Source organism: Hyaena hyaena, unplaced genomic scaffold, assembly GCF_003009895.1.
Source record: "Hyaena hyaena isolate Hyena2069 unplaced genomic scaffold, ASM300989v1 scaffold_1026, whole genome shotgun sequence".
NCBI classification, from domain to species: domain Eukaryota; kingdom Metazoa; phylum Chordata; class Mammalia; order Carnivora; family Hyaenidae; genus Hyaena; species Hyaena hyaena.
In genome coordinates this window covers 399,778-427,122 of record NW_024081655.1, presented here as the reverse complement: position 1 = coordinate 427,122, position 27,345 = coordinate 399,778, and the positions used below count along the sequence as shown (strand labels likewise).

Here is a 27,345-nt window from a genome sequence, read left to right as displayed (position 1 = left end):
CTTTAGCGATCAGATTGGATCATCTATGATGATCTTACTACCTTAAAGTCTGTGATCTTAACTACATTGGCACAGTCCCTTCACATTAGTACCTAGATTAGTGTCTACTTGACAAATGAGGGGAAGGGAACCTTGGAGAATAGCTTTAGCGTTATGTCTACCGTGGCAGCCAAATGATCCTGTGAAAACATAACTAGATTATGCTTCTCTTCTGCTCGATATCATATAATGAGTTCTTATCTTGTGCACAGTAAAAGGCAAATTTCTCTTTGTTTTTAAGTTTACTTACTTATTTTGAGAGAGAGAGCATGAGTGGGGAAGGGGCAGAGAGAGAAGAAGGGAAAGTCCCAAACTGGCTCCACACTGAATCCTAAGCAGGCTCCACACTATCAGCACAGAGCCCAATGTGGGACTCAAACTCATAAACTGTGAGATCATGACCTGAGCTGAAATCAAGAGTTGGAAGCTAAAACAACTGAGCCACCCAGGCGCCCCAAAGCCAAATTTCTTAGAATGGACTACAAAAGCCAACACAATGTTTTCTTCCATTACCTATGACCTCATTTCTTCTTATCCCTGGTATTCATGGTTTCCTCAGAGAAAACTTTTTTTTTAGCATCTTAGCCTTTTTGAAGAACTTTAAATACATTAAGTAAGCATCCCTTTTAGCTGAAGTAAACCAATTTTTAAGACTTTGTGTAAACTAGTGTTTCTCAATCTTAGCACTATTTATATTTTGAACCAGATAATTCTTTGTTGTGGAGAGCTGTTCTGTGTGTTACGGGATAGTTAGTACTACCCTGGCTTCTACTCACTAGATGCCATTAGCACACTCCAGTTGTGATAACCAAAATGTCTCTAAACATTACCAAATGTCTCTCAAGTGACAAAATTCCCGCTGGTTTAGAACCAAAAAGGCCAAAATAAATCCTTTTTTATGCAGCAATACCAAAATGATGGCTATAATACCAAAAGCAGGTACATACTAGTTTCTCAAACTATAACTTCAGAATTTTAAGAATTTCTTTTTAAACACATTTTCTATAAATAATTACACTGGAATGGTAAAGCAGAAATGCCTGAAGTTTCTATGTTAATGAATAATCTTCATTCATTCAGAAACATGAATCAAACATAAGTTAAAGATGAAAACAAAGCATAAAATGAAACGGGTGGTCTATAGATAGCAATTACTAATATAGAACAATATAACTGGGCTGACAAACAATATAGGATCATCATACTCATCCCTTTATATAATAGATTAGCAAAATCTGTTTTATACAAATGCCTGATATTAATATCCAATCTCTTGGTTTTAGGAAATCCATTTTCAATAACCTAAGGCTGCATGTTTAAGAAGTCTCTACTGAATATTTAAAATACATCATAAATAGATTTTAAATAAGAGCTTAGTGAATGTCCTCTGGCATTCAGTGTAAGGTTAGTTACTGTAGAACACTAGGGTGTTACAAGATTTGGAAAAAAATAAAACTCTAATAAATGAATCCAAGTTATCCTCAAATGTTTTGGTGGAAAAAGTTATGTATGATGTAATGCTCACATGCTATTTTTGATTTCTGGACAGGAACAAAAGTATCATTTCAGAAGAGAGCAAAGTCAAGGGCACATTCTGTTAGCAGCAGCAGAAAAAAAGAAATAAAACCTTCAGACATAACCACCGATGATGATTGAAAAAATCATCTCCAAGGTGATCAAGGAATGTATGTACCTTTAAATTAAAACACCATTAAAAGCACAAAGAAATGTTTTCATTTTCACCAGACTGTAATCATACTGATGATGTTCAGAAACAAAATTCAAAATCAAGGACACAATTATAATGATCAATTATTAATATTTTTTAACAAATTCGCTATATCTAGAATATTGTTAGAACTGATACTTGTAACATTTAACATTCTTTCTAAAATGAATTAAAGTCTATATAATCCCATGTTTTCAGTTAGACAAAATTAAGGCACCATCTTAATTGTGATTGTTTTATTTATTTAGAGAGATGCCTAGCATCAGTAATTGCAGACAGACCTCCATTTTGTCAATATCCAGTCTGCCATTCAACCAACATTTCCTGAGAGTCTTCTCTATGACAGGCACTGTGCTCCCGCAGCAGTGACCAAGACAGATCTGGGCCCTCAGGTCACGGCTCTTGTGTTCCAGTGGAGGAAGAAGGCAAATAAACAAATTAAGAAATAATGAGTAATAAAATACGAAGCAGTGACAGCAATAAGGATGAAAGAACAGAGAGAGCTTGGGAAACAGATCAGATTGTTGGGCAGGACTCCCAGAAGAAGTGATTCTACACCCAGCCCCAAATGACAAAAAAGTCCGTGAAATTCTGGGAAAAAGAAATAATTACCATGCTGTTTAAAATTGAGGGGTCTTGAGCTGAAGTGCCGGGATGTTATTGCTTCCTAGAATCACGGAAGGGAGGAAAGTAAAAATGAATCAGAAGAGGCCACAGGATCTGCTTATTAGCATGTCAGCAGTTGCCATAATTTTACACATAGCCCAGAAATACGACACTTTTCTGACCTTGGTGATTCTTCCGGCAGAAATGAGTCCTGTGATTTCTAAATGAAAAGTGTAGAGTTCTAATCAAATGGATAAGTACAAGTTTCTGTAGACAGAAACTCAAAATTCCAAAGTAGAAAAAAATAGTAATCAAATACCCAACAAAAGTTCATAAGATTCTAAGATCACAAGAAACATGTGGTTTAAATCAAAGAAAAAAATAACTGAAATGTTTGTAGGTCCTAGAGTCAAGGGGAGAGGGGTTAAGCAGAGGTCCAAATCCAGAAGTTTGTGATTAGTTTGTGATTATCTTATAATTTTGAAGAATGCTCTGATTTCAACTATGCTGTGTGATTATCTGTCAGAACATGTATACTGAGTCTGACCTTGTACAACTTTTTCTTTATATAAGTAACTTTTTCTTAATATTAGGAGTCTAATACTCATGAGTGAGAACCCACTTTTTATTTTGAGGAAAAACTATAATCAGCTCCTACTCTTGAAAATCACATGACTTTTGAAGCACCTATGTGGCTTAGTTGGTTGAGCATCTGACTTTGCCTCAGGTAGAAAGAAAACCACATGACTTTCTAAATATAACCATTCTCTCTCTCTTTTTTTAAGAAATCTGTACACCACTCCCCACCTCCCCCCCACAAAGGAAATCCCTATACCTAGTACAGGGCTCGAACTCACAACTCTACCAACTGAGACAGCCAGACCCCTGAGCCCACTCTTTCTATCCTGATTTGGGAATAGGAGTGAGTCCCACAGTGAAGTGCCTACAGAGCTGAGAGTGATGACTTTCTGTTGATATCTTCAAAGATAAAAGATATACTTCAAAGTAAAGATATACTTCAAAGATATACTTCAAAGTAAAATCTCTCCAAATTTAACATTTCTTGTTCTCTGTCCCATTATAATTTATTTGTGGCATATACCACTTACCTTCTTCATTCCTAGGCATTCATAACCCCTAGTCATTTCTTTATCAAATTAATTATAAACATTAACTTTTTACCATTGTCAATTACAAAATATGTACTTTTTAAGTCATTAACATGATTTGGTTATTTCCCATGCTTATCCAAATGAATAATTTTCCATTAAAATTCTTACAAATTTCTGTGTGCTCAGAGGGACACGAATAAATACAATGAAAGGAAAAATTAGAAAGATTAAAAAACACAATCTGATGGTTTTAAAATAAAAATTCAAAAGTAGAATGGATAAAAATATTGGCATTCAGTTCTTCCAAATACCTTGCCAAATCATTTGTAAATTGCTGTGGTGTGTAAAAGACATTGTTCTTTAAAGTTACTTATTGAGAAATTCTTTCCATTTATTTTCAGTGATAAAGGACTGCCACATGATTAATTTACTTGTGTACAAAGCCAGTAAGATCTACAACAGAGCACAAGACATTGCCATTATTGTAAGTATACGTATTTAAAAGTGTGATACTGATATCTAGGGTGATATACAAATAATATCCACTTGGTAGATGTGTTAAATGTGCCAGGATGCCAGAAAGTCATTTTAACAAAAGTAACAGTAATTTATGATGTTAATAATAACTTTGTTAACTGGCACAGTAATTCTGAAAATAGGACATTTTTCCTTCTCTCTACTAAGATGAGAATCCTGGCATCACTAAGCATTTGCAATCAAATGCCATACCTGCATTTTGAAAAAAGTTAGTATGGACATTTTTAAGTATAAAATGACAGGATGATTTGTTTTGTTACCGGGGATTTGATGAATTGCAGTTTAGCATGAGTAATTCCTATAAGCATATATAAATGAAGTGTGGACAAAAATATTGTTTAGGGAATTTTGTATTTATGTATATTAATTGCCTGAGTTTTCAAGGATGACTGATACATTATAATTCAAACTTCAAATGCCCTTCAAATTAACAGACTGTACATGAATTTAAATCCTTACAAAGAAAGAGCACCAGGAGTTCTCCTTTCTATTGTGAGGTACCTGGAAATAAAAATCGGTCTTTTTTTTTTTTTGGTGTTTCAGATGAAACTGTCTATTGACCATCAAATTTTAAAATGCATCTGGAATGTTTTTTCTAAAAAAACAGTTTACATTAATGGGTGAAATTTCAAGGGTGAAGGAGAAGAAACTAAGGTAAATGTCCTATTCCGAAGCTTCAAAAGGTCATTTCCTCAAATCAAGCTTTAGTAATAAAATAAATGAAATAAATGTCCCATGCTCTCTTCGTAAGCACCAACACCCTTAAGGATGTGTGGCAAGAATATCTTCTTGGTGATTCGACTCAATCTTGGTTATTTAAATAAATAATCAGCTCAAACAAAACCCACCTGGTTTTTATCTTAAAACAATCCTTTTCCAAGTCTCCTAATATTTCCTGGCTAACTGAATCATGAGGTTGATTTTAAAAGTATTTTTGATAGCTTTTCTTTACCTGTTCTTGTAATTTCATTTCCATTTCCAGACAAAATCAGGGAGGGCTAAAAATAACAAACGTGACTAATTCTCAATTACCTGCAATAAAGAGAAGGCAAATGGGGACCCGGCATGATGGAATAAATTACATCCACTGATAGCTTAAAAATCCAATTTAACCATTACTTTCAACCTCCTTCTTATTAACAAATAAAATGGGACTACTCTGAGTTCCATTTCCTTTCCCCTTATCTGAAAATCTCCCTGATGGGGATGCTGACATGAAGATAAATGTCCCAAAGATGCATAAAAGGAGATAAAAAGGGAGCAGAAAACTATGGATCATTTATATACTTAATGTTTCATTCCAAATAAATAAAATTAGGAAAAATAACTGAATTGACTTAAACATTATTTCAAAGTACTAACCCACCCACTTAAGAGTCAGGTTTCAAATGGGCACTAGGGTTGGAACAAAATGTAGAAGATACTAAGATCTTCCTTTCAATTTTAAAAATGCATGATTTTGTATATAATTATGATACAGAATTGAATCTTCATAAATGAACTGCAAAATATTTTTTATAATTCAGTACTAGAAACACAGTTTATTCATTTAAAACATGAATAATTAATATTGTGAGAAGATGCAGAATTGTGCACAGAATGTTGATCTAGACAACATAAAATCTGATTCATGATTAACCTTCTAAATATCTTGCACAAATCATTTGATTTGGCCATAGTTTCCTGATTCATATAAGGAAGAAAATATGGTGGTGAGAACTACATTATCTCTAAATTCTGTTCTAGATTTATTTTTTTTAACCCAACAAGGAAATATCAGCTGTAAGCAAAATTCTTAGAAGAATACATAACTTTTATTGGATGACAATCTGTGCCTGAGCCCTGTGTCATTCCCCACTACACATACATATTCTTATATTCTAAAAATTCTTATAGTCACCATTGGGTGGTGACTATATAGATGGAGATTCAGGTGTATAGATATGTAATAAAGGAAACATAGCAAAATAATAATCATCAGATTTAGGTGGTATATATATATACACATACATTATATATATATTTTTATATATATATAGTGTTTGCTGTACAATTTTTTCAACTTTTCTGCCGGAAACTATTCATAATAAAATTTTGGAAATAAAACTCAATTCTCTGAGAAATTCTCTATAAATAAATTTAAGGTAATATTAGAAGAGGTTTAAACATTGCATGAGTTGTTCTTCTCAGACAATATCAAGCATTTGAGTATATGTAACCACTAGAACCTTCACACATTGCTGGTGGGAATGTAAAATGAAACAGCACTTTAGGAAACAATTTGGCACTTTCTTAAAAATGTAAACACTTAACTACTAGGTAACTCAACTATTCCTGTGTTGGGTATTGACCCAAGAAAATTTTTAAAAATCATATTTTATACAAGAATGGGTATTCATAGCAGCTTTACACATAGATGCTAAACATCAGAGAAAACATGAATGTCTATTAATTAACATGTGGTGAATAAACAGTTTACTGAAAGGACTACTTCTCAGCAATAAAAAGGAATGAGATATTGATACATGTAGCAATATGAATGAACTTCCAAATCATTATGCTGAGGGAAAAAAGCTAGACAAACATACATATTCTATGCTTGCAGAAAATTCAAACTAATCTACAGTGACAGAAAGCCCATCAGTGTTTGTCAGGGGACAGTGTGTAGAGAAGAAAAGATGGATTTCAAAAGAGCACAAAGAAGCTTTAGAGGATGATAAACATATTTGTTACCGTTATGGTGGTAATGGTCTTTTGGGTGGATGTAAATGTTGAGAACTGCTAAATCTTGCACTCAGAATATGTGTACTTTTGTTTACTTCCACTATACCTACATAAAATTACCCAAAAAAATGGGATAAGTGGGGCTTTACAACCATTCTTCGATACAAAAAAAGAAAAATACCATCAGATGCATTAGGAAGTAATATGGAGAATTTTATAATTAAAAAAAATTATGTACAGGGCTTTCCTTGTGCAGAACAGATGCTGGGTATCATTTCCAAGTAACCTTCATGGACATGCATACATTCATGGTTGTACAGTCTAAGTAGTCACAGAGGGTCCCATACTTGGTTTAATGCCTCACTGTTGCCACCTTAAAATTCTTTGTAAATTTTAAACAAAGTGCCTCTCATTGTCCTTTGCCACTGCACCTGGCAATTATGAGCCAAGATCATGGAATCTTTCTGGAGGCAACTTATCAGAACCCAGCCTCTTGGTAATAAAGAGTAGATCTGTCCTCAAAGCATCACCCATATCTTAGAAATTCTATACGGAACAATATATGGAAAATTAGATCACACAGTGGGGATTTTTTGGATATCATTAGCAAGATACAATGTTTCTAGACTCAAAGTACTTGCAAAACATGGACTTTCCTGACAGAACCAGGAAACAACTACAGAAGCTCTAGAAAGTTAATGAGAAACTTTGAGCAAGTCAAATTTCTTTCACTTTTTTTTCTTTCTATATCAGGATATAAATTATACCTCATTTCCCTGATATGTGTTCAGTAGTTAGAGGACATCTTTAGGAGTCATCTGAGAGTTGATGATGTACATGTGATTTGCTAGGGAGCTCTGCAGAGACAAACATGGTAAACTGTCCTCCACAGATGTTTGTGTACCGCAATCACCAAAACAGCCATGCACTGAACAATTTTCCAAGCAGAAAGCAGAGACAGAGAACGATTGTAAGAGTACTGATGTTATTCAATCTCCTCCCCCCTCCCCTTTTTACCAACAGACATGATAAATATGAACAAAGTGATCCTGTACTGTCAACAAGAGAAGCTAATTAATAATGTATCCCTAGGTAACTTGCTGGGATTTCTTTGTGAAACAAAGCTTACCTTCTCTGTTTTCTCTTTCACTTTAAAAGCTTCAGGTCTTTGCATATCACTGAGTAGAGACCAAGAAAAAGTTCTTGCCTTAGCTACACAGAAACTGAACAGAAAAATAACAAGTCCTGGGTCACTTGCTTGATGTCCTAGAGCTAGATGAGCTGTGTTTTAGAGACTGTTTATTAAAAAAAAAAAAAAAAAGTCGTAAGACTTTGCTGAGCTGTGAAACTTCTTCTTCACCACAGAAGAAAACAGACAAAAATTCAGAGGTGGAAAGAAAAAAGAAGTAGGTAAGCCATTCACATTAAAAACCATGAATTGGGCTTACAGTACTGGTAGATTTATATTAACGGGTATCGTACTATATATTTCAGCTCATAGGCAAATTGTTCATATTACTATAGTAACTATTGTACCATTGTTCATAAAACTATTGTAAACACATGTTATAGGTTAGAGGCAGAACTCGGAGGATGGAGGGCTGCAGTGTGTCAACAAGCACAAGTAGATTATTATCTAAGAGTGACATCAAATGGCCTGAATGTTTCACCAAAATGAGTTTTAGGCCCTCAATACTCACAACTTGTTCTATCCATGGTAGAGGGATAACTTTGAGCTGATTATTGGTTGGTTGACTGGCTGAGGAATATCTCAAGATTTGCACTAGTAAACAGCTCAAGAAGTTTGGCTTTGTCCTGGGTTATCCTAGGTCCAGAGTATAAGGAAAACCAAGAATATTATAAGAATAATTTATGACTTCCAGGTTCCAAGCCAGGATTCCTCAGCCTAATTGTGCCATGACATTAAGGATTAGATGATCACCAAATCCCTGATACCATAATCTCAATTGCCCTAGACACTTTTCAAACCCATGTAAGAGAATGCTCTATAAATTTAAAATAATAAATCGTACAGAATAACTGAAATCCTTAACTCAAGTTAATTTGACCACAGTACTAATGTGGATGCTATTTCTGATTTTCACCTTTGAAATTGTGTTTTGGATGTCAGACTCTCTTTTCAAATGTTACTTTTATTATGTTAACTTTTATCCCACAGTTTTGGAGTAAATACAATCATTCCCCAGCACCCCTCCCCCCCTAAAAAAAGCAGCAGAGGAAAAGATGTAGAATAAATTTGCCTTCCCAAAAGGCAGAAACTGTTCATCCAACCTAGGTATAAGGCTATATAAGAAGTGTGCCCAGCAAGCTTTCTGGTAAGGTCACAGAGAGGATGCCTTTCCTTGAAAGGAAACTATTCCGGGTATTCCTTCTACTCTAACTTTAAAGGCAAAGATTTTCATTTCCACTAGAGTGCCATTATGTGGAAGAGGAGAGCAAGTGAGAAAATACATACTTAAAATAAGAAGCAAGAACGTAATAAATAATTTTGCAATTATTTGGTGAAGGGTGATGCCCTAATAAAATCTCTATTTTATCCTATTGACCCCAGGTGGGTTTTGTCTATACCAGAGTTTCTTGGCATTGGCACTGTTAACATTTTGGGCCAGGTAATCATTGGTCTTGTACATTCCAGCGCATTTAGCAGCATCCCTGGTCTCTTCCCCTTACATGCTAGGAGCAGTGCTATATACTCCACAGCTCAAGACAACAAAAAATGTCCCCAGACATTGTCAAGTGCCTCCTTGGGGGAGCAAAATCACCCCTGGTTGAGAACTACCATCCTGAATCATACTGCCTCGAATAACATAGGGTACAGTCTCCTCACACAGCTTGTGTATATACTGTTTCCACACACACACACACACACACACACACATACACACACACACGCACACCTTTCAGATTTTTAAAAAATGATTTGTTAAGGGAAATGCTAAAACTTAAAGACTGTTTTTCTTTATTTGAATTCACCCAATATTTACTCAGCACCTATGGTATGCAGAGTAGTGTGCTATGAATTAAATAAGTTCTAAAGATGAATAAGGAAAATTCTCTTCCAAAAAGAGTTTGCAAACTGTAAAGAGGAATTCAAATTACTGGATCACATTGCAGAGTAAAATTAGCACCATAACAGAGTAAGAGGGGCGCCTGGGTGGCTCAGTCAATTAAGTGTCCGACTCTTGATTTCAGCTCACATCATGATCTTGTGGTCCGTGAGATCAAGAAGCATGTATGGTTCTGTGCCGACAGTGCAGAGCCTGCTTGGGATTCTCTGTCTCTCTCCCACTCTCTCTCTGTCCTTGCCCCACTCATGTGTGCTTGCACTGTCTCTCTCAAAATAAATAAATGAACATGAAAAACTGAGAGGGGAAAGATGGTAAGAAATTAAAAGAAGATATGACACTGAGGCGTATGGATGAAACAACCTCCTCAAAGACTCTGTAGAGCACCTTGCCCCAGCCTTGCCCTGCTCCTTGAGGACAGCTTTAAAAGATTCTGAATATAAATCTATCTCCCCAAACCACCTTCTCATTTTTAGTAATGTTAGGAGACATAGAAGGGCCATAGATTTCCCTCAAGTGACATTAAATTTCAAGGCACCTAATCAGAGGTGCCTGATTAACTGTCACTATTCGGTGTTAATACTCTTATTACATCACGTTCCCTGCAGATGACTATTTGCTTTTCACAGAACTTTGGTAATTAAGTGAGAGAATTACCAACTTCATTTTGTAGGAAAGAACTAAAGGCCCAGAAAATATCACTGATCTTTCTTAAGACTACTGTGAGAATTACCTTTACATCCTTATTTAAAAACTTAGGATTAAAAGTTATATTCTAATGGGCTTAAATTACAACTGACAGTAGCTTGAATCAGAACCTGGTTTGGCTATGAGCTAAAAAGTCAGCTTACTTTATTATTAAGAGAGCCAGGAGAGAATGGTTTCATGCATAAACCTTGCCTATAAAAATCTGTAGTAATCCAAGTGTTAGTTTCAAAAGAGAGGCTGTGTATCAGAAAATTGATGACTAGAAAAAGATCTTAATTATTTCTTCCATTATTCTAATAGTAAGAGTAAAGAAGTTAGGTGAGGATACAAAAAGTCTGCTCCTGATCTGTTATGTGTTTTTTTAAATTAAGTCTTTTATTTCAATTCCAGCATAGCTAACATACAGTATTATATTAGTTTCAGACATACAGTACAGCGTTTCAATAGTCTTATATATCATTATCCAATGCTCATCCTGCTAAGTGTATTATTAATCCTCTTCACCTATTTTACTCATGTCCCTGCCCACCTCCTCTCTGATATGTTTTATTTTAAACACATAAACCAGAGGGGCACCTGGGTGGCTCAGTCCGTTAACCATTCAACTTTGGCTCAGGTCATGATCTCATGGCATGTGGGTTTGAGCCCTATGTTGGGCTCTGTGCTGACAGCTCAGAGCCTGGAGCCTGCTTCGGACTCTGTGTCTCCTTCTCTCTCTGCCTTTTCCCTTCTCGTGCACACGTGTGTGTGTATGCACGCTCTCTCTCTCAAAAATACACATTAAAAGAATTTTTTTTAATGAGTAAACAAAGGAGGTCAAAAAAGGTAAACGACATCATTTCTTTAGCTAACAGACTAAGCAAGATGAACAGAAAAGCAAACCAAAAGTCCTGTTTTGTGGGAATGCCACAAAAAACTTCCAGAACAGGATAATGATCCATGACATCTTATTATACTGTACTGCACAGTTGCAAACACAGTAGATTCCAAAAGAATAATATCCAATATAGCCACTCAGGCCTAAATAGAGACAATGCTAAGACTAAGCAAAGGTGAATAACAGAAGGATGACTGACGTTTAAATAAAACCTCTTAATCTAGTAGCCTGTTTAAATGAATGCTGGCATTAATATTTATTATTACAAGTTTCAATTACTATTTAAAATTACCAATTTTTGTCGCATTTTATTCTTAATGTGAACCACGTCTGTGGGTCACCTGTTGCTTTAGACTACAAGAAAGCAATCATCTCACCACTGTACAAGTTAATTTAACTACAAGTTATACAAGTACACAGAGAAATGCAATAACTCCCAACATGTTGGCCTTATACCAGGTCACAAAGAGGCAGGAAGTAGAATATTGTGATAGGAAAATCATCAGAAAAGACACTGACTTCCTTACGACCCAGCAATAGCACTGCTAGGAATTTACCCAAGGGATACACAAATGCTGAGGCATAGGAGCACATGTACCCCAATGTTCATAGCAGCACTCTCCACAATAGCTAAAACATGGAAAGAGCCTAAGTGTCCATCAACAGATGAATGGATCAAGAAGATGTGGTTTATCTATACCATGGAATACTACATGGCAATGAGAAACAATGAAATCTAGCCATGTGTAGCCACATGGATGGACCTTGAGGGTGTTATGCTGAGCGAAATAAGTCAGGCAGAGAAGGACAAATATTGTATGTTTGCACGTATAGGAGGATTAGGAGGAACTTGACGGAGGAACAAGGGGGAGAAGAAGGGCGGAAATGGTGGGGGAGAGGGAGAGAGGCAAACCATGAGAGACTCTTGAATGCTGACAAAAACTGAGGACTGATGGATGTGGGGGGGAGGGGGGGATGGGCATGGAGGAGGGCACTTTGGGGATGAGCACTGAGTGTTATGTAGAAACTAATTTGACAATAAACTATTTGTAAAAAAAAAAAAAAAAAAAAAACGACACTGACTTCATCCGTGTAATAACCATGGAAAATGAGATCTGGGGCAGTCAGTTAACCATAGGCTGCTTAGGTACTTCGAAACCATTAAAGAAGGTATTTAAAAGATTCTTTTAATTTTTCAAATAATTTTCACTTACAGAAAAGCTGCAAAAATAGTACAGAGAGTCCTCACTTCACCTAGTTGGCTTTAATGTTAACATTTCATAGAGTAATATATGGATAATTAGCATTGATTCACTACTACTAAACTACAGACATTATTTATATTGAATTTGCTTTTTCTCTATTGTTCTTTCTCTTGGCCAGGATCCTACATTATATTTAGTTGTCATTCCTTCTTATAAAGTAGAGTTTATGTCCTTCAAAAAATAATTTGACCTAACACTCTGGAACATGAAGCTCTAATTTCATAGACTATAGTAGGGTGGAAACTGCAGATTTGGGATCTGAAAATATCAGCATTACTTTTGCTTTTAATTCTAGGTCTAGTCACCCCAGGATCAGCAGAGCCATACTATCTCCTTAAATAGAAAAGAATCATTGAGTGGCTTTGTCCCTCTTGTCAATAATCCACTCACCATAAAAGTGAGAGTTTATTTCTGGACTCTTAACTCTGTTCCGCTGATCTGCAGGTCCACCCTTATGCTAGCACCACACATTGTGATTACTGTATCTTTATGGAAAGTTCCAATATGAAGAAGTGGGCCTCTTCCAATTTTGTTCTACTTTTCATAGACCCCTCAATGGGGGGGGAAGGATCATCTTTTCAGCAAATGGTGATGAGAAATTTAGAGCTTCTCCCACATCATCCACTAAAATCCACTCAAAGCATATTATAAACTTAAATGTAAGAGTTTGTTCTTACCTACAGTTTCCTGTGGAGTCACCAGGAAGAGAATGTCAAAGATGGGGGGTGGTGTCCAAAGAGGAACAAGCAGGAACTTCAGTGATTCTGCAGAAATTACTGGATGGGAGAGAAATATAAAATAGACACATGGTGAGAAGCCCAGCTCTGAAAGCAGCAACTTTTCACTATCTAGACCCCAAGGGTCATCTGCAGATTGAGAAATTCAGACATAATTAGTGACCATGTTATGTTAGAATGGAATTTACTTTTTAATGTAAAATAAATAAATAAATAGACAGAGAGAGAGAGAGACAGACAGACAGAGAGAGAGAAAAGAACCAGGAAGAACCTTCCAACTAGATTGTATATATGAGTGAAGTGGACAGTGTATTAAGTAAAACCCAGATTTCATAGTAACCAAGGCATTTTAGAAAACCATAAAAGGTTATCTCACTAAATCCTTTGGCTTTAATTTAACGAAATAAAATCTTCCATGTACATTTATTTTTTCTACAACCAAAGATATGTGCTTTCATGCATGCATGTCCCTGTGTGTGTATATTCACAGTGGGGTAAATATGGAGTTAATGTTTTAATTTCATTAAAACTGTAGGTATGCCACAAGTATTTTCTGTTGTCGATGGGGAACATGATGCTGATAACAATGAAAAAAAATTTTCATATTATCCATTTTTTCCTGGACCATTGCAGGCATCCTTTAATATCAATTTGAGTTTCTCTGGGTTAATTTTTCAGAAAGATCACTTTTTTTTTTTCCTTAAGCTTTACTGAGATAATTGACATATAATCTTGTATGAGTGTAACATGTACAATGGGGCAATTTGATGGCTGTATATAATGCAAAATGATGATCACAATAAGGTTAGTTAACCCATCCATCTCCTCACACAGTTACCGTGTTGTGTGGTTGTATGTGTGTGTATATTGAGAATATTTGTCTACTCTCTTAGCAACCTTCAAGTATACAACACAGCGTTATCAACTATAGTGACTGTGCTGTGCATTACATCCCTCAGACATATTCATCTTATAACTGAAAATGTGTGCCATTTGATCAATATCTCCCTATTTCCCCCATTCTCCAGACCCTGGCAATCACCAATCTACTCTTTCTATAAACAGAAAGTAGCTTTTTAAGATTCTATATAATGGTGACACCAGGTCATATTTATCATTCTGTGCCTTACTAATTTCACTTAGCATACTGCCCTCTAGGTTTATCCATGTTATCACAAATAGCAGGATTTCCTAATTTAATTTTGTGGCTGGAAACAACTCCACTGCATATGCATATCATATATATATATATATATATATATACACATAACACATTTTCTTTATCCATTTATCCATTAACATTTAGGCTGTTTCCATGTCTTGGCTATTGTGAATAATGCTACAATGAACATGAGGGTGCAGATATCCCTTCAGATTTTATTTCCTTTGGATATATACCCAGAAGTGGGACTGTTGAAACATACAGTAGTCCTATTTTTAATTTCTTTTTTTTAATGTTTTTTTAAATTTATTTCATAGAGAGAGAGACAGCATGAACAGGGGAGACTCAGAGAGAGAGGGAGACAGAATTGGAAGCAGGCTCCAGGCTCTGAGCTAGTTGCCAGCACAGAGCCCAATGCGGGGCTCGAACCCAGAACTGGGAGATCATGTCCTGAGCCAAAGTTAGACACTCAACCAACTGAATCACCCAGGTGCCCCTCTATTTTTAATTTCCTGAGAAACCTTCTAACTGTTTTCCATAGTTGCTAAACCAATGTACACTTCCATCAACAGTGCATAAGGATTCCCTTTTCTCTATGACATTATTCTTAAACATTTATATATTTTTGTACCTTTTCTTGGATATTACATTAAAAAAAAAAGTCATCTACTGCTGTGGCTAAAGGAGTATTGTTTGGATTCGTTCCTTCCAAATCTCACTTTCGCTCCTCTCCTGGGTTGGGGCATAAAACAAAACTTTATTTTTTCTGGACTATTTCTGATTTAAAAAAACATTATTCTTCTAAGTTTAACCATTTTAAATTGTTTTTATTAGTTGTCTAGATTTTTGAAAGTATTCCCAAGCAGTTATCTCATTTTGCTAAAATCAATTAAGTGTCAGTAATATTGTTTAAACTTAGAAAATTCTAAAGGATGTCCTTGGCTATGGAACTAAGTGTAGTTTCTTTACATTGACTTGAATCATTTCAATGTGTTTGCTTACAAAAAATCTGCAGTGGTTGGGGCGCCTGGGTGGCTCAGCTGGTTAAGTGTCACTTGATTTCAACTCTGATCATGTTCTTAACAGTTGGTGAGATTGAGCCCCACGTTGGGCTCTGCATTGACAGCACAGAGCCTACCTGGGTTTCTCACTCACCCTCTTTGTCTCAAAATAAAAAAAATTTTTTTACAACTGCAGTGCAAAAGAGAAGCTAAAATAAGACCAGATGATACACATAATGATTCAGATAAATCTTAAAGTCCTGCTTCATTTAGAAATATTATCAAATCAAAAACCACTCTTACTTTTCCTTAGTTCTTAAAACACAATTGGAAAAATGAGCATTCTCTTATTAATTTTACAGATTTCAAACAAATATCCTTGTTTACTAAAAAATATACTTTGCTTCTCAGAATACAATGCAAGAAATATTTTCTTTGTATGCTTTACATTATTATGTATAAAATGATCATAAAAATCTATACTAATTTCTATTTTATTTATGAAAAAAAGATTTCTGAGTGCATACTATGTATAAGACACTGTGCTAGAGTGATAAACATAGCCAATATGTAAAAATAAACAATAGAATACTGAGAAGCTAGCTGGAACCATTATTAAGCTTTTGGCTAGATTTTGCTTGGGGCAACACAGGCCAAGAATGGTAATAATAAACTGTACTAAGGTATCCCAACATGTCAGACTGAAGCCTGATGAAGGAGATGGAAACACGCGGCATTAGTGAACAGGTTTTGCTTTCACTGATTTAAGCGTAAGAGAGGAAACTTGGGAAAGTAAAACTTTCCCTGAAGCGGGGAAAGAGATGAATGAGCTTTCTCCAGGGGATGTACAGCTGCCAGTCTAGAAAACAAGCTAACTAGTATACCATTCACAGCCAAGAAAGCCCGAAAGCTTTGCCAGGCAGGCAAGGATGATTAATATCCAACCATTTATCCACCCACTGGGACACATTCACACTTCAGACAGCAAAAGCTGAAATCAAAAAACATTTTTTCCCTTTGCAGTTTTTTTGTGATAGCTTGATTCTTAACTAGCTTGCTTAGTGGTCACAGTGATCAAATTACCCAGTGTCATCATTTTATGTATCCTCTCATATTCTGGAAATACACAGTTAAATTATTGATGCTTTGCTTCTTGCAAAATAGTCTGTATTACACACTGAAATTTTTAGAACCTCGTAGTGCCTTTCCATGTTTCTTGTTCTAAATTAGCTTAGAAAATTAACAGGAAGCACAGCTCTCTGAGAAGCCGAGGGACACCTGTGTATTTCCCAACTCTTAATGATAAAACTGTTACCAAAATAGATGGCCACAAGTTCAGGAGGTCAAACAAAAGTGATTGAGGACCTTCATTTATTTGTTATGCTACCCTTCCTGTGTCTTATGTGCTTAATGTTGCTCTGTCATTATGAGAGCCCCTGCAGTTAGGTAAAAATAAATCATAATTAGCATTAATAAGTTACCTTTTGGGTAATAGGATTCCTAGTTGAGTCTGGCACAGATTAAGCCTTCCTTGAGAGTCTAATTAGGGTGTTACTTATCCTTTAGCTACTCTTGCCAATTACTTAACATAATCTTTGATCACTAGCTTATTTCGACATCTAAAAATATTAAGGTACAATTAAGAGAGGTCTTTTCGAGATTAGCTCCCACACTTTCTGGAAACAACTAGGGAAGTAAAATTAGAAAAAGCTAAGATGATCTTGCTTGGATGATTTAGAACACAAAATGTCTACCACTATTTCTGTAGCATAATTCTTCCACTGAAGTTCATGATATTGTAAAGCTTATAAGTCTTGGGAAATTATATCTAGACAACTTTATGAATATCTGTATACTTAAAACTTCTGTATCCTTTGTAATATATGGGAATTTTGGAAGATTTCAGAATTCCTTGAATCCACTAGTTAATAAAATGCACAAAATATAATGAGATCAACTAAAAATATAATAGTAGTAGTTAAAAAAGGAACAGCTACAACTTTATGCCCTAAATTGTAAAATATAATAGCCACAATAAGAAACGGAAGGTTCTGGGTTTGCAACAGTGCCCAGTTCCGTCCATTGCTCCCTGCCAAAATAGAAAGAAAAAAGAGGTAAGTGAACAATACACTCATTAATATCTTCCAATCTTCTGAATATGGAGGAAAGATAGTTAATAATGAAAAAGGTCAAGGGGCATGATTTATGAGTAGAAGCTCTGACATATCACATTGTGAACTACTGCAGTGTTAAGAGGGATATCCAGGGCTTCCTATTCTGCAGGACACTGGACTACCAGGGAAGGAGATGAGGGGCCAATGAACAATAACTTTATTTTTCTTAATCAGATTCTGAACTTTTAAAAAAATAAGGCAAAAGAATCATGTTATAGAGACAAAAAATTGTCCCTATTATTGATAAAACTGCATACGAGAATATGGAATGTAGTTGCAAGGTAGTGGGCTTCCTAATACTAAGACATTGATTTAGACTCACTTGCCCACACAGTAACAACCAGAACTGGAAATGTTAAGCCTTCCCCCTGTGAAGGCTCACCATTATAAAAATTAATAGAATCCAAGAGCAGATCAGAGCTCATGCTTCCTACAAGTACCTTGGTTCCCATAATGAAAGAGTGGCTTAACCATGCATGTCTACTTTCATGGACCAAACACTAAGCAAAACTCCTTCCAGCTACTCTCATTTCTAAAGGTAGTGAATAAGGTGGTGGTCTGGTCTACTTAGGGAAAATGTCCTCTTGGTAAAAGCTAGAGAATTCAAGGTTAACTTCCCTTTCCAACTAAGGTTATACTACTGTCTCTACAGAGTGTGTTCTACTAACAGAAAAGTAATCAGGTCTTAGAAGAAAGACCAAAGTCTTAGATGAACCCAGCCTTATCCCAGCTCTCCTTCTAGACCCAAATATGCCAGGCCTCAGGAAAATGAACCAAAAGTAGTGGTAAGTGGGGTAGGGAAAGGCAAATTATCTCAAATAAGATGGGTACCAAAGGGACATCTCCTATATTTTATCAGAATAAAATAGTTTGGATAAATATGCCTGAATCAGAGAAATAAATGAAAAATAATGGCATGACAACTTTGCAAAAATACTAAAAACATATTTGAAGGAAAGAATGAACCAAGAAAAACAATAAATGAGATGTGTAGAAGAGAGACAAAGAACTCAGCATGGAAGAAAGTATCATCTACAAAATAAAAGCAGCACTCCACAAGTGCTACAGAAACATTAAAAAAATCTACATAAAAAGAGCTGAAAATTAGATAATTAAAAAGTCAGAATGAGATAAAACATACTATAAACTTAGAGAAACAAATATAGAAATAATTTCATTAAAAATATATTGTCTAATTTAAAAAATAAAGGTGAATAGAATAGACATGGATGAATAAGAGAAGATTTGACATAATTATAATGAATTACAATAAAAGAGAAAGATAAAGAAATAACCAATGAGGAGGTGAAAATTATTTAAAATAGACAAAAATGATCCAGCATAAAGATAATATCTCTGAGATAATGAATATAAGGAAAATAGATCTGAAATGTAGGAAAACATGACTAGGGAGATTGAAAGGCATAATATCTCATGCAAAAAAAAAAAAACCTGATAAAAACAAGCACATCAAGATAAATTATGGCTAACTATTGAATTGTAAAGATAAAGGAAGATGGAGGTAATTCAAGATGGCAGCATAGGAAGACCCTGAATTCGCCTCCTTCTATGGATACACTAAATCTAATGCTGCATATAGAACAATTCTCTCTGAAAAAGACCTGTAAACTAGATGAAAACCTCCTCTTCAACAAAGGATAAAAAGGCCACAACAAGGTAGGTAGAAGCAGGGACAGAGTCTTGCCAAAAAGTACAACACCCCCCAGTACAACACCCCACAAGTGAGAGAGAGGGATCTCACAAATGTAGAGCATATCTCTGAGGAATGAAGAGTTCAAGTACCACATCAAACACTTCAAACCATGGGAACTACACAGAGAGGTGAGCCCCAAAATGTCTGGTTTTGGAAACCAATGGGGCTTACATCTAGGAGACATAAAGGGCTATAAAAAAAACTGAGACTCCATTCTAATGAGCTTGTTCCCAGAATTACTTATCCTGAGACCTAGTACAAAAACAGTAGGTTGGAAAGTACTTAGACCCCATGTGAAGGAGATTATTGGTTAATCTTAAAGCATCTATGAGAAGAGCAGAAGTCTGCTAGAACTTTCTCCAGGGATGGAGGCACTGGTAGGTATCACTGTTTGCAGTCTCCCTCTACTCTGCTGGCACTCCATGCCCCAAGCTGGGACTCTGCTGAGGTTCCACCCTGCTAAACGTGGCAGGTGGGTGCACCCTGGCTGTGTGTTCCCACATAGGCCTTCCCTGCTAAATCCAGTGGGCAGGTGTACCCTGGCCTGGCATTCACCTGTGGTCCCACCAAAGCTGATAGGTGCATACAATTCACACAGTGGATACCCTTTGACTGGCTGGTTCTGATGCCAGAGAAACTTACATTTCTGGGCCCTATGGGACTAAGACAATCTGAGACATAGTTCTTGGCAGGCTACCTGCAAGGCACTACACAGACGCAGAATGAATCATACCTTGGTTTTCCTATAACCACTTGGTCAAGACTGGGAAAGATAGCTGCTTCACCCAATTTAAAAAAAAACAAAAAACAAAAACAAAAAAACAGAGAAAGCCAAGTAAAATGAGGAAACAGAGGAAAGTGTTACAAATGAAAGAACAAGATAAAAACCACAGGGGGGAAAACCCTTATGAAATGTAAATAAGTAATATACCTGATAAAGAGCTAAAAGTAATGATCATAAAAATGCTCATCCATTGGAGAAGAATAGATGAACCCAAATAGATGAGAGCTTCAACAAATATATGAAAAACATAGGAAAGTACCAAACAGAAGTTACAGAGATGAAGAATACAATAGCTGAAATGAAAAATACACTAGAGGTGTTCAACAGGAGACTAGATGAAGCAGAGGAAAGGATCAATAACCTGGAAGACAGTGCAGTGTAACTCACTCAAACAGAGCAGTAAAAGTAAAACGAATTTTTAAAAAATGAAGATATTTTAAGGGATCCATAGGACAATGTTAAATGTAGCAACACATTTACATTACAGAGGTCCAAAAGGAAAAGAGAGAGAAACAGAAAATTTGTTTGAAGAAATAATGGCTGAAAACTTGACTAACCTGGGGAAGGAAACAGACATCCAGATCCAGGAAGCCCAGAGAGTTCCAAAAAGATGAACCTAAAGAGGTTCACACTAAGACACATAATAATTAAAATGTCAAAAATTGAAGATAAAGAGAGATCTTAAAAGCAGCAAGAGAAAAACAACTTAGTAGATATAAGGAAACCACCGTAAGAATATAAGCAGATTTTCTAGCAGAAACTTCGCTGGCTAGAAGGCAATGGCATGATATAGTCAAAGTGCTGAAAGCAAAAAAACTTCCAACCAAGAATATTCTACCCAGCAAGTTTTTAATCAGAATCGAAGGACAGATAAAGGGGTTTCCAGACCAGCAAAACTAAGAGTTCATCACCACTAAATCAGCCTTACGATGGATGTTAAAGAGACTTTGTTAAGTTGAAAAGAGAGGGCACTAATTAGTAACATAAGAAACATAAGAAAGGAAAAATCTTACTGGTAAAGCTAAATATATAGTAAATACAGTGGACTAATAATCACTTAGAGCTAACATCAAGGTTAAAAGACACAGGTAGTAAAAACAACAATATCTATGACAATTCATTAATAAACACACAAAACTAAAGAGATGTAAAATGTGACATCAAAAACATAAAATAATAGAGGGGGAATAAAAATGTAGAGTTTTATAATGTGTTCAAACTTAACTTGTGATCAACTTAAGATAAATTGGTATATATGTAGGCTGCTATATAATAGCCTCATGGTGATCACAAAGCAAGAACCACTGTTAGATAAATAAAAGATCATGAGAGTGAAATCTTTAAAAAGGCATCAAACCACAAGGGAAGAGGACAAGAGAAGAAAGGATCAGAGAGGAATTAGTAAACAGTCTGAAAACAGTGAACAAAATGGTAATAGGTACATACTCATTTATAATGTAAATGCAGTTAAATTCAAATGTAAATGTATTAAATCCTCTAATCAAAAGTGATAGAGGATAAAAATATACACGTTTTCCTGAAGTATACACAGAAGAATCCCCTGGTTAAATAACATAAAAAGAGACCTAACAAACATTACAAATTTAAAAAGACTGAAAGTATATTATCCAACCACAATGATACAAAACTAAAGACCAACAATAAAACAAAGCTGAATAATATACAATGCAAATATTAAATACTTAATATGTAAATATTAAACAACACACTACTGCACATACAATGGGCCAGATAAGAAATCAAACAGCAAATCAAAATATTCCTTGAAATGAAAGAAAAAGAAAACACAATATTCTAAAACCTATGGGATGCAGCAAAAGCAGATATTAGAATGAAATTTATGCTATAAATACCTGTATTATAAAAAAAAGTTAAAATAAACAACTTAGCATTATACCATAAGGACCTAGGAAAAGAATAAACTTAGCTGAAATTTAGTAGAGGAAGAAAATAACAAAGAAAAATCAAAAATAAATAAAGCAGAGACCAGAACAAACAATAGCATAACAATGAAAGTAATGAGCAGTTAAAAAAAAATAAAATTGGCAATGCTGTAACTACATTAACCAAGGAAAAGAGAGAAAATTCAAAAACCAAAATGAAAAATGGAAGAGAAAACAAAACACCAGATAACCACAGAAATACATAGTGTGAGAGCAGATTTCTATAAATGATTATATACTAGCAAATCAGATACCTTAGGAAAAAAACAGATAATTCCTAAAAATGCATACATTACCACGGTTGAATCCTGAATCCTGAATCTAAAAAGTAGGAAATGTTCTTAGAACAATAATAAGTATAAAAGATGAATTAGGAATCAAGGAAATTAGTAAAAAAAAATTTGGATATTTGTTTCTGCAAATCCAAATTTTTTTTACTGATTTTTTTATTAGAGTCTACGTCAGTATATTATGATAAAGAAGAACTTGGTAGCTATATTCAGTCTACAATTCATCTTTATTTCTTTAATTCTGAAATACAATTTCAATGAAATATAAATTTGTCATTATTATTTTAGAGTTTATTATATATTATATATTTAACACCTGCTCAGACCTCTTTAATTCTAAATCCAAACTATTTTAATATTCCATAAGTTTTTATGAACCATATGACTTTTACATTCATAAATATTGTTTTACTTCATAATCAATGTTTGCAGCTAATGTTCAGATAGATAAGAGAGAGTTTAGGTAGACTTTATATTTTTCCTAGACTTCTCCAAAATACATACCCTTTCTAATGCTGGGAAACCATCCTCAGAGTAGGATTGAGTATGAAACTAATGAAACTTCAGGCTCAGGTACCCTAACTTTTGGGAGCGTCTATGAGTTCAAGAAGTTGCCATAGGGTCACACCAGTCTTCCACTTTGAGATTTTGCAGGCAGCAGTACAGTGGTGGAGTCCTGGTAGAGATTGGTGTGCTTCCTGAGTTGAGGCGACAGAGCTGCGAGCGTGAAGAAACCAAAGGGACAAGAGCTCACCTGTCAGAGTATCAAAGAAGGAAAAGCTATACACCAAAAAAAAAAAAAAAAACCCTTGGGAGATCTTCACAGAGTACAGCTCTAGTATTTAGCAGAGAACTTATCAGCACATGTCTGTAAGGAACCATACAAAGCTGGGAAAAGAGTGATCCTAAATGATTAGAGGGGCTAATCAACAATGCTTAATGAAGGCCAGGAATAATTCCTTTTCCCAGCAGTGAGACCTGAAAACCTTATTATCATGGAGCATTCAAAACATTTCATCAGAAGTGTTTTGCCCTAGTAGTGGGGAATAATTAGTCCTAGACTAAATATTTCTCTGACCAGACCAACAAATCATAAAAAGATCAAACTGTTTCCAAGAACCCTGACTGTATCCCAGAACAAAATTCAAGAAGATGTACAGAAATATAAACATATCTAGAATGCAACAAGTTAAAAGTCATAATGTGTGGCATCCAATCAAACATTATGAGGCATGCAAAGAGGCAGAAAAACATGACTTATAATGAGGGAAAAATCAATTAATGAATGGACCCAGAAGTAACACAGATGTGAGGATTAGCAGGAAAAGATATTAGAACAGTTATTATAACTGTAATCCAGATATTCAAAAATTAAAGTAGAAACATGTAAAATATTTGAAAAAATACCTTCAAACTTCTGCAGATAAGATCTACCAACTATAAAAAGCTTCTGCACAGCCAAGGAAACAACCAACAAAATAAAGACAACCTACAGAATCAGAGAAGATATTTGCCAGTGATATATCTGATAAAGGGTTATTATCCAAAATATATAAAGAACTTCCCAAACTCAACAACCAAAAGCAAATAACCAACTTTTAAAATGGGCAGAACACACAGACATTTTTCCAAAGAGTACATGAAGATAGCTAACAGACACATGAAAAGATGTTCAACATCACTTATCATCAGGAAAATACAAATCAAACTACAATGATATATCATCTCACAACTGTCAGAATGGCTAAAATTAACCACACCAGAAATAACAGGAGTCAGTGAGGATGTGGAGAAAGGAGAGCCCTCCTGCACTGCTGGTACAAATACAAACTGGTGCAGCCACTCTGGAGAGCAGTATGGAGGTTCTGCAGAAAGTTAAAAATAGAACTACTCAACAATCCAGCAATTGTACTACTAGGTATTTGCCCAAAGAATACCAAAATACTAATGCAAAGGGATACATGCACCCTGGGTTTATAGCAGCAGTATCTACAAGAACAAATTATGGAAGCAGTCCAAATGTCCAATGACTGATGAATAAAGAAGTGTGGTGTACACACACACACACACACACACACACACACACACACACACGAATATTACTCAGCCATGAAAAGGAGTAAAATCAGGGTCCCTGAGTGGCTCAGTTGGTTAAGTATTCAACTCGATTTCGGCTCAGGTCATGATCTTACAGGTTTGTGAGATCCAGCCCTGCATTGGGCTCTGTGCTGATAGCCTGGAGCTTGCCTTGGGATTCTCAGCCTCCCTCTATCTCTCTGATTGATTCTCTCTCTCTCTCTCTCTCTCAAAATAAACTAATAAACATTTTTTTAAAAAAATGAAATCTTGTCATTTACAATGATATGGATGGAGCTAGAGAATACTATGCTAAGCGAAATAAGTCAGTAAGAGAAAGATAAATACCATGACTTCACTCATATGTGTAATTTAAGAAACAAATGAGCAAAAGGGGTAAAAAGGAGAAAGGCAAAACAAAAAATAGACTCTGAACTATAGAAAACCAAATGCTGGTTATCAGAGGGGAGGTGAGTGAGAGGATGGGTCAAATAGGTGATGGAGATTAAGGAGTGCACTTGCTGTGATGAGCACTGGATATTGTATGTAAATGTTGCATCACTAAATTGTACACCTGAAACTAATATTACACTGTATGTTAATTAACTGTGATTAATATAATTAATAAAAGCTTTTTTAAAAATAAAAAATAAAAATAAAAGTCAATCTAGAACGTCTTACCAAATTGAGTTCATTAAATTATTATTGCTTATAATTTTACCATTAGTTAATAAACATGCCAATGTCATTAAAGTTTCACAAATTCTAGATAGTACTGTTTTTAACTATGCTAAATTAATGGGCAAAAAATTGGTATATCTCCTCTTAATTAAGTAAAATGAACTAAATTTTAGATATGTAGAACATTTTGCATATTGGCCACTTATATTCTTCTTTTGGGGCTTGTGAAAAGGAATTTTAGTACAGACAATTTATAGATGCAGGCAGGCATTGGGAAGTATCTTTATGTGTGGAATCCCTAGCCACAGGGTTGAATTTAAGAAGCAGAATTTCTTGGGACACCTGGGTGATGCACTCAGTTAAGCATCCAACTCTTGATCTCAGCTCAGGTCAATATCTCACGGTTTGTGAGTTCAAGCCCAACATCCAGCTCTGCACTGATAGTGCAGAGTGATAGTAGATAGAGCCTACTTCAGATTCTGTCTTTCCTTCTCCCTGTTCCTCCCCCACCTTGCTTGCTCTCCCTAAATAAATAAATTAATTTAAAAAAAAAACAATTTCTTTTGGGAAGACTCTCAATCACAAGGCAGTGTTTCAAAAATATCAAGGTGTTTGGCAGATTATTTTAAAAAACAAAAGTTGAGCACAGAAGACCAAAGAAACCTTTCTCCATTGTAAAAATTCATGTAACAGTTTTGACTCAGCATAAGGTAAATGTGAGATATATTAAGTAAAGCAAAAAGCCACAGATAAAATAGTGAAAGACAATCACAGATTTGGGATCATTTGAATACAGTATCTAGCACTGTGCTTAACATATAATAAAAGCCCAGTAAGTGTTTGTTGAATGAATAAATGAGTGACTGAATAAACCATGGAAAACAAATTTCTCTGAATATCCTTTTCCAATACTAGCATTTCTTTATCTTGTTTTTTTATCCAGCTAAAATCCTTGTCATGTTAAGAGAAAAATGTAATTTTTTATGGTTTCCAAACTTTTCCTGCATATCATTTTTAAAACTGCATCATTTTACAAGTAAAATATCTTAGTTGCTGATAAAAAGAAACACTTTTTTCTGGAGTTATTGGATTTAAGTAATTTATCCAAAAAGTTGCCAACATATTAATTTAAATTGACTTGTAAAAACGTTTGGCATTTGTTACTTTCTTCCAGGATTAAAGTACAAGTCTGATCACAAAAGTCTTGTTCTTTCCTGCCACAATCTTCTAGGGTCTTCCATCCACATGTGCCACCGAGCATCTGAAGCAGCAATAGAAGACATGCCTCAAGGACTTTTGAATTTCACTACAATTTTTAGGGTGAACTTTACAGTAAGTTTTTTCAAGAGAAAGGTAGTCATTTGAAAATAGTTTTATCTGTTCCTGTAGGATATGCCTTACAAATCTTGTCAAGAGTTCTGCTGGGTCCTAAGTGACAGAAAACAGTAATAGAAAACAGAAACTTAACACTACACGGTGACAGATGATAGCAGTAGCTACACTTGTGATGAGCACAGCATAACGTATAGAGATGCTGAATCACTATGCTGGACACCCGAAATTAATGTAACATCGTGTGTCAACTATACTTGGATAAAAAAATAATAATTAAAATAGATTTTTAAAAAAGGAAAAAAGAAACAGTGGGTATAAACACAATGGATATGTTTTTTTAATACCCTTACTTGTATATCAGAATTAAACTTATCTCTATTTTAAACTGGACAGTTTCAGGTGGGGGCTCAGTCGATTAAGCACCCAACTCCTGGTTTTGGCTCAGGTCATGATCTCACAGCTCCTAAGACTGAGCCCCACATCTGGCTCTGTGCTGACAGCGCAGGGCCATCCTGGGATTCCTTCTTTCCTTTTCTCTCTGCCCCTCCTGCACACTCTCTCTCAAAATAAATAAATAAGCTTTGAAAAAAAAAGAATTTAAATTTGACAACTTACTGTCTTTAAAAATCAATTTTTATTTTCTTAAATCCCAATATGATGTTCACTTAGTTTCTAAATTTTTTCTTTAAAACTATGGGACATTCTTTGATGTAAACTGTATGATTTAAATATTTTGACTTTCAT

The 27,345-nt window shown here is 35.2% G+C and overlaps 1 long non-coding RNA gene across 2 annotated transcripts; it reads right to left on the bottom strand.

Moving 5' to 3' along the window:
• Positions 1-1,989: 1,989 nt before the first annotated feature.
• Positions 1,990-13,453, bottom strand: LOC120223626. 2 transcript variants are annotated; one of them, XR_005526347.1, is made up of 4 exons: positions 13,361-13,453; positions 7,877-8,042; positions 2,381-2,435; positions 1,990-2,169 (listed from the first exon to the last, which is right to left on the bottom strand). It is a non-coding gene; the product is annotated as an uncharacterized LOC120223626 (long non-coding RNA). The 2 variants fall into 2 exon arrangements; XR_005526348.1 differs by lacking the exon at positions 7,877-8,042.
• Positions 13,454-27,345: the final 13,892 nt, after the last annotated feature.